The sequence below is a fragment of the Ambystoma mexicanum genome, chromosome 5p (assembly GCF_040938575.1).
Source record: "Ambystoma mexicanum isolate Mex_15411 chromosome 5p, UKY_AmexF1_1, whole genome shotgun sequence".
Classification (NCBI taxonomy): Eukaryota; Metazoa; Chordata; class Amphibia; order Caudata; family Ambystomatidae; genus Ambystoma; species Ambystoma mexicanum.
In genome coordinates, this window is record NC_090930.1 from 72,446,731 (window position 1) to 72,456,225 (window position 9,495).

Sequence of the window (9,495 nt, forward strand, 5' to 3'; positions counted from 1 at the left end):
GATAAAAAGGGAGAAAGACAAGGACCTCTGCAAGGAAGCCAAAAATTGTAGTAGAATTGAAAATACTTGCCCACGGAAACCTTTAGATCACGCATCGGAAGACTATGACAGGTCACCAGTGAGGAACAGAAAGTGTTGTGAAAGTGACCATATGTCTTCAAACAGATCTTCTACCAAAGTTCATCCTGACCGATTGAGGTCTAACCCTCGTGGACGAGACGTAAAACCAGCAAAGATGGTGGTTTTTCCTAGCAAACCTCCGGCAAGAAAGCTGTGGGACTGGTTCCCGAAAATGCTGCAAAAACAACACAAAAGCTAGCAATCGCCTATCCCGGAGCAAGTTGACCAACAGCAACGCGGCGGAAAACCAGCTACAGGTGGCCTAAAACTTTGCTCCTGGAATACAAGAGGCTATGGGCACCTTACGGCACCTAGTGATGTAAAACTATCAGAATTTGACGTCCTCTGTTTCCAGGAGACCTGGCTAATGGAGTCGCCTTCCCTTGACGGGTACAACATCTTTTTGGCCCCTGCAAAAAAGGGCTTGAAAGGGCGTCCGACATCAGGAATCTTGACTGCGATCCGACATAACTGCGGCCTGTCTGAAGCAAAAGTTTTGAGAAGTAATCAATCTTTACTTATGATTAGTACAAAACTGGATGAGCATAAAACAAACAAAGGTAAAAATGCGAAATCGACATTAGTTATAATGAACATTTACTGGAACCCAGCGGTTGTCGACGCCAGAAATTTCCTGAAAATGATTGAACAAGCCATTGATACGGCAACAGCTACGCACGCGGCATTACATCTATTGCTGTGTGGGGATATCAACGCTTCCTGTGATAAAAAAAACGAAAAAGAACCCTCGCCCCAAAAAACTTCATCCACAGTCTCAAGAGGGAGGGCATGGTCAAAATTGATGGCATCCAGGGATCTACACAACATGAGCGAGGTCCTAGCCAAAGAAACCTTTCTCCCCACTTGGGAAAATGGCCCATGTGACGCAACAATCGATTACATCTGTTTCTGACAGCCTGGCGAGACTAACTACAGAATTTGGGGTGACAAGGACCAGCAAAAGTGACCACAACTTGCTGCACGTTACCTGGCAGACAAATCAGATCCAAAACCCAAAGACATCAACGCAATTGGAAACAAACATCAGAGGAACAAAAATAAAATTGTCAGCTAACGTAATAATCGATCTCAAACGGAAGTACTGTGCACAAAACATCACTACGCAAGCAAATGAGACAGACTATCTACCGCTCTTAGAGATCTACAAAAAGAAGAGGGGCCCCAAAAACAACGAAGAACCCAGGAAGCATGTGTACGATAAACTCTTGGTTGAAAAGAAGAGAGTCCTAAGAAAAGTGAAGAGGAAAGCCCTCGTTAGAGGTCTCACAAAAACAGACAAGACAGTCATAGAGGCCACCAGGGTGTACAGATCATGGCTCAAACAGCATCGGGCGAAACTGTTCCAGCAAGACGCCGAGGAAATCCAAACAGCAATACAAGGGAACAAAAGCCGAGAATTCTGGTCGCTAATAAACTCAGCTACACCACAAGAAAAATCAACTATAATTAACAACGTAGGAGAATCCGAATGGGTGAACTTCTTCAAAACCCTCTTTGCCCTACCAGAAACAACTAGGGCTTCTAAGCAGAACTCCAAATCTGCACAATGGATTATCTTGGATAACATCGAAGACATAAGTTGTCAGATTAGGTCACTTAAGAACACCAGAGCGCCCGGCCCTGATGGGATCACCGTGGATCTAAAGGCACATCCTGAAGAATGGACGGCTTTCCTGTGTGAAATTTTCCGGAGATGTGCCCTATCAAAATCAACCCCCCCCCCCCCATCATGGAAATCAGCGAAGGTGGTGCCCATCTTCAAAAAAGGCAACAAAAGCGACCCGGCAAACTACCGCCCAATCGCCTTGCTGGATTGTATAGGCAAGGTGTTTGGGTCCCTCTTGCTAAAGGAATTTAAGGCGTGGGCTAAAACGGCGCCTTGCGAGGACCATTTACAATCAGGGTTCAAGAAAAATTTTGGTACATCTGCAAATATCTTGATAATGAACATCATGAAACAAAGTCCTTGAGGGAGGCCCACGGATCTTCACTGTCTTCATGGATCTTACTCAGGCCTTTGATCGTATAGACAGAGGCCTGTTATGGGACAAGTTAGAGGCATGGAACTGTCCGCCTTCCATCTTAGAACCCATTAAAGCGCTATACTCGGAGACCAACATGAGGGTGCGCCTGGATCAACAGGGTCTTTTATCCGCCCTGATTCCAACGAAAAGGGGTGTCAAACAAGGTTGCCCTTTGGCTCCGGCACTGTTCCTGGCATTCCTGGGAGACATTAAGATATCGGAAGAAATGGTGCGCAGTTTCGCCCCTAAAATTGGGAAAGTGCACATGGGAAGGCTCCTGTATGCAGATGACGTTATACTCCTTGACTATACACCAATTGGACTGCAACGTCAGTTGAGCAACCTCCAGCAGTACATGGAAAGAAACAACCTGGAGATAAACGACAAAAAAAACAAACTAATGTCTCTGTCCAAAAACACTAAAACCACCGGAAAGACGCATCTAGTCCTGAATAAAAACCAGATCGAAAACGTGACGGAATTTAAATATCTGGGCGTCATTTTGGACAATTCCAAAAAAGAGACTGGTATGCAAAACCTCCTAAAAGAAAAAACTAGAAAACTCATAGCACAAGCAAAAGCTATTGATAGGAAATTTGGCCGATTTTCCTTGATCCCGGTGATCAACTTTTATAAAATGAAGGTGGTCCCAACTTTAGCCTATGGAGCAGACGCGTTGCCTAACATTTCCACATCCATCTGGTCTACCCTGGAGGCAATGTTCTGGCGGGCTATCTTGGGGCTTCCAAAATGCGTGCCTATAGCGTGCATAAGACAAGAACTCAGTCTCCTTTCCCTCGAGGGATCAGTAAGATGCAATTCCATAATGCTCTTCCGTAAATGTCAAACGGCGGACAGTCCTTCTGTCTACTATTTGATTCTTCAAGAAATAAACGAACAAAAATGTCAGATGCTAAATGGCTGGTTAGACCGAATCAAGAAAATCCTTCGAGAAGTTTCATTCGATATGGAGACTTAACACCAATCCAGTAAAAGTACTGACCAGAGTGAAGGAACTCGATTGGATCAAAACAATTGAGAAAGCGGCTTCAAACAAGCTAACGAGTCACCTGCCGGTGAACATTCGCAAACTAAACGAGCTACAACCATTCGTCAAGCAGTTCCCGTCCAAGCAAGCAAGGTCTCTGTTACTAAGAGCTAGACTGAACTTGCTATACACAAATGAGATCTTATTCATACGGGGGCTCGCGACTACTAACTCTTGCAGATTTTGTGGTCCAACGGAAGAAATAGAAACTGTCATTTGCTGCTTTCTTGTCCTGAAACCTTGAAGTTAAGATCTTTGTACCTGAGACACATCTTCTCGGACTATGTGCTGCAGGACGAAGCACTTTGTTGGTCCAGGCTAATAGCGGGCGACAAGACCCCATGGCTGTTAGCATCCTATAACATCTTACGCAACTTACAGGAAATCCTACAGGCTCGAGCAAATGTAGTGGTGTTCGGCTCTCCACAAACGTCTTCTCCACATTAAAATAAAAGTGTCTTCGTTGACAGTTTCACAGAGACTCAGGATATGAAGTCAGACAAACAGTATCAAGTGGTAACGGAAAATCATTCCTTTTTGTAAAATTCTTACAGATTAAAAACAAAAAACAAACAAAAAAAAAACCCTACAAGAGACTAAATACTTGAAAACTTGTAACTATAGATTTAATTAACTGGAGCTATCAATAACGTGACTTAACCAGTTGACTACTTTAATGAAAGGCGGTTTAGAACAGTCATGAAAATTCTAAATGACAACACATTGATGCCTTCAGTAAAATCAACCAATCATTGCAGAGGCTTTGTTCCACCATCTTGGCTTGGGACGGTTTCATCTGTCTAAATGCAAGTGAGTTAAGGGAAATGTACTACTCTCAAAACAGATTTCACTTAATACTTCAACTAACTCTTCTTTATCTTTCTGGAAATGTATCTGAAACCCCCTATTCTCCAAGGAACCTTACTAATGTGAGGTACAAAATGTGGCAACCTGACACCTGCACCTGAAGCAAATTGCCCCACCTGAGAGGCATACAAGGCTGCAGCAGGAAAAAACTGGAGCAGATGCTGGAAGTTCGGCAGTAGTAGCAGAAGCAGCAACAGAGCACAAGGCTGGCAGTTCACAAGGATGTGCGACCACTTAAGGGACGCCAGAATGAGAGAAGAGCAGATTTCACCTACAGGTTCTGAGTTGGTCCTTGGTCCTGTGTTCACAAACACTGTTTGGCTGTGGCTGCACTGGAAGAGACTGGGAGAAAAGTGCACCTAATTGCAGTGAATGCAGAGCCGAGGTTGTGCAGCTACCCGAAGCCTGTGTGCAGAAAAGCAAGCCTAGGGAAGCTGATGAGAAGGCGGCTCTGACAGATCAGACACCCGTGCTGAAGAGGGGTGTGGGTCTCAAGAGTGCCTTAAGCAGTAGAAGCAGAAAGAAGTCAGCACGTGGAAGCAGCTTGCAACCGTTGTGACTTGGAGCTGGTGAGTGAAGCTCTGTTCTCCAATTCACATAAAACACCTTGCCAGTAACTAACCAGCTAAATTAACTCTTGCATAGAAATGGGAGCGAGTAAAAGTTGTTGAAGTGGAAGTCTTTACAACAAAGGAAATGTAACCCACACATGTGGAGCACAAGTTAAGTGCTTGCGTAGAAGAAAAGCCTTTTATTTCCATTGTTGTACTAAAACCATTACTGGAGTGGTTGCTTCTCTCCTATTAAGAGGGAGAATATTAACGGTAATCACTCGAGGTAGCAGCTGACTTTCCCAAATTGTTACAATAAATACACCAAAGAAAGGTTGTGTGTAAGCAATTGTCATTTCTGATTCACGTTGAAGCAGAACTCTATATAAAGGGACACAAGTAAGTTGAAAATCATAATAAAGTAGTTGTGCATACCTAATTTCGTTTGGTTAGTGAAACAAGATTCTTGTAACATTATACTTGCAGTTGTAGAAGATGCCGAAGTCATCAGAAGAACAAGAATTACCCCAAGCCAGTAGATCGATCCTTTCTAAGGTGAAGCCAGCCCTACCAAAATCTAAACACTGATGTTTTGAAGTTGTTGAAGCCGTTATAAATCCAGAGTCCTCTGATACAAGGGTGACGGGGCTATCCAAGGTTGGAAGTGTGGCAATGCAGCTTTGGGGTAACTACTGGAAACACAAAGGTGTGCATAGAGCTGGGGAAGGGAGCGGAGTGCTTGTTAAAAGAACTGATCAACAATCTGAATCTGAGACTGTTGAAGCTGAGAGAGAGAAGCAATCTAGAAGCCAAGACTATAGTGGTAGCTGTATGACAGAAGAGGCAAAGAGGCTGCCCTTTCTTATGGCATAGTAAAGAAGAGTGTCTTGCCTACCTGTAGAGGTCGAAAAGTCTGGTCTAAGATGCCTGATAAATTCCTAAAATTTCAAGTTGCAGCAGAATGAATAAAACTGTGGTTGTCTGGAATATTGTCAGAACACTTTATATTGAATGCAGTTGAAGTAGCAGTAGACAGAAGCAAATGAACCCCCTTAGAAGAAGCATCCTGACAAGATGCAGCCAAGACACTCCAGAGGTTACAAATAGAAGGACAGTTGTTGAAGCAGACATTTTGAACTTTCAACTCTATCCTGGAAGGAGGCTATCCATGATTACCAATGGTGTGGTTTTCTTTGTGGAGATTGGAAAGGGAGCATTTCAATAAACACAGAAGTTACCAGTGGATTTTTGTTTAGATTAACTTTTGTCTCTTTGGAACTTTTCAAGAGCCGATTTAAGCCTTTACTATTCCTTGGAAGATATTGACTGTTGTAAAGTATCATTGTTTTTTAAAATATGGATACGAAATGGGCCTTTACATTGAACTACATCTGAGGTGGTAAGAAACAACTGTGATTTAAGAATAACAGCTTTATGACTTCTTCTGTCTTTTGAAAAATGCATATAATATACAAATTAAACTGTTAGAAATGTGGTTTAAAAATCATTAAAAATGTTTATTTTGGGCAGATTATATAACGCTAAATGATATATGGATTATTGAATCTGAGGACGGCTGCCTAACCTTTTAACAGCGAGAGCAAATATAAAGTTAGGTAACACACGCATTTAGGGAATATGACTAGCGGCATGAGAAAGTAGTTCCTGAAGAGAAAGGTACTATAAGATGGCTACCTAAGATATCCTAAAAATTGATATTACCGTAGTTTAACTCATGGCAATTATAGGAATTTAGTGATACATTTGCCTTAAAATCATATCCGCCATGTTTCCCTCTAAGTTGGCGTTGAGCAAGTTGCTCAGGATAAATATGGTTAAAGGTCTGGTCTTCGGACAGTAACCCAGAACGAATGACTGTCGTGTTCGTTTCCGGGTAAAGGGGAGAAGAAAGTCTTACCGCCACTTTGTAGGCAGATGGATTGCTGTGTACACACGAGTGTGTGACTAATACGTATCAGCTAGAGCAAACACGTTGCAAGAATCGCAGAAGCGTTGAACAATCGCGGGCTCGCGAATTGAAACAGCATGGTTAACTACAGGTAAAAGCTATGTGGGCGTTAGATCTCTTGATATAAACAATTGGGAGACATGAATGTTAAGTAGATTAGCGACATGTACCTTTGCTCTTTAAACAGGGACCGAAATCATTGGTGGTGAAAGGTATAAAGCCTTGGACAGACAATAACCTGGGCGTTCGTTCACCTATAATTTCGCTAACTCGGAAAGGTATCTGACAGAAATACCTTACAGGTATGTTTAAATTTGACTCTGGAATAATTAATTAATTTAGAATGACATGGCCCAGCAAAGACAGAAGTATGCATATATTTCTGTTACAGTTAAAACTTACAGAGCACCCGGCCAATTGAACGTATCTTTTTGTGGGCTCTACATGCATTTAGAGGTGAGCTCCATGTTAAGAGTGATGATTTGTGTACAACTGTATTTTACTACTGCACCACGCTTATTCAGCGTGATGTCCCGCCTCAGGTCCGCCATTAGGTACAGTCAATACATCAGTGTCAAACATGAAACCCTGACGTTAAAACATAATTCTACTATTTTGATTTGTTTCTAGGGTGGCCAACTAGGCACCCGACATACTACAGTAGAAAAATCCAATTGATGATTGTAGAAGACAAAGGTTAGTCTATGGAACTTTGATAAATTCTTATTTCTTTTATCTTTACAACAATAAGAGTGATTATTTAAAAAGAATACCGATACAATTTAATTTTAAATTGTAGGAAATCAACGATATCTAATACCTGAAGAAGGGCAACTGGCCCGAAACGTGTAGTACCAACACCAGAGGAGTATGATTAGACAGTCATCATTAACCAGACTCATGGTCCAGATATCGTGACATGATATGAAATGTTATTTAGGAGTTGCTTGTTAATTACAATTTCTGGAAACACATTAATCTATTTGGATTGCTGTGCAACACTGAATGTGAACAGTTTTCATTATTCGAATTTGTTTTAAATGAATTATAAACTTGTGTATGAGTTAAAGACTATTAGCAATGTTTATGCTAAATACATCTGATTTGAAATTATAAATGTATATGGTTATGATTTATGTGTCTGACATTAGAATAACATTCAACGACAATAATACGCATTTTGCAGTTCTTACTGCATAAGTAGGGCACCTATTTGTGTCTCGGCGTGACTCTGAGGCACCATTAAGATATTGACTTTGGACATTCCTGGTGGAATGAGATCTACCCATGACAAGTAGAAGTCATCCAAGATACTGGTTATTTGGTAATCTTTTATTTATATTGGTTATATGCTTTGCTTTGACCATTCTGTTGTTTAGTGTGAGGGCCAGTGCTGTATGCGCTAGGAGATTTTCCCTTAGATTCTAAACTAGGTAGGGAATTCCCTGGCAGAGTAGGCTTCGTTAGTTTTCTTCACATTTTCGGTTTATAACAGGTCAAATACTGAGAAAAATATAAGTAGTTGTCTGCCTTACATTACTGACCCCGGACAGTGCTGCACTGCTATTGTGGGTGTGACCAGATTGATTTGCAAATGGACATTTCTTCGCTGTGAAGGATACAGTGAGCTAAAATATGGTTGAAGACACTCCTGAGTGGGAAACCTCCCAGATAAAATGTTATTTGGTCGTGGTTGTTCTCAGTAAGATGGATCAAACATTTTTGAATAATTTGAAACACTTGGGTCATCCATACATGGGCCCCTTGCTAATTGTCCTTAGAAAGTTACAGCTTCACTTCGCTGATGAGGCCCAAAAAAAGGTTCAAACTTGTCTCTCAGGTTGTCCATAGTAGAATTAGCTAGCATTTAAGTGCAAGATTAGCCTTGTAGTAGGGCCAGACTGATATGCAAAGAGGTTTCTCCTCTGTGAAGGGTACAGGGAGCTAAAACGTGGTTGGACCTTCCTGAGTGGGATACATCACAGAGAACAGGATATTTGAACCAGGTGGTCTCAGTTGAGGGGATCCCACACCTTTGCAAGCCCTATGTAACATGCACATAATACAGGACCATTCTACAAATATTTATTGCATTAAATATTTTTTCTATGGAGGGTTGACCATTTAAAATCACTAGAATGTCAATAGTTGAACATGAAACTTATAAAATTACTTTGGGGGAGAAATGTACAATTACTCAGTACAGTGACTACTTTACCCCTAGTCCATAGTCCTTTCCTCCATACCTTTTGGATGTCATCCCCATGAATATAGAACCAGAGCATAGCTTATTGAGGAACGCGCAGGTGACTTCACTTCATCACATGCTCGATGGCTCCCAATAGTCAGTCCTCTTCCTAGCAGGAACTACTAAAGGACACTCATCAGTGGGGGGAAGGCAGGAGCGCCATATGGAGGCAAGGGGACAATGGACTAGAAGTACAGTAGTCACTATGCTGACTAACTTTAACTTACTCCTACGTCCCGCCCGTTCCTCCATAACTAGTCTGCCAAAGCCTCTTGACCAACGGAGGAAGGCCGTGAAGGCAAGATCACTATGCCCTTAGGGGCTTTAGCCAAATGGTTCCTTAGAACTTTGTGATTGAATCTCGAATCTGCATGGGACGCAAGTAATGTCTGGAGAACTATTGATTTTGCTCAGAAGGGGAACAGAGGTAAAGGCGAATAATCTACCCACACAGTGGACCAGCAACTCAACTCCCAGGAATTGAGGGACCACCATGCGGAGAAGCATGCAGAGGACAATATGAATTCCGATGTGTCGCAAACCGATTGATCAGTGGGGAGATGTGCTTCAGAAAAATCTCTAACATGGTGCCATGTTAGATCCCACTCACGGGAGCAATTGACCATCCAGTCCAGCACAAGGCAACA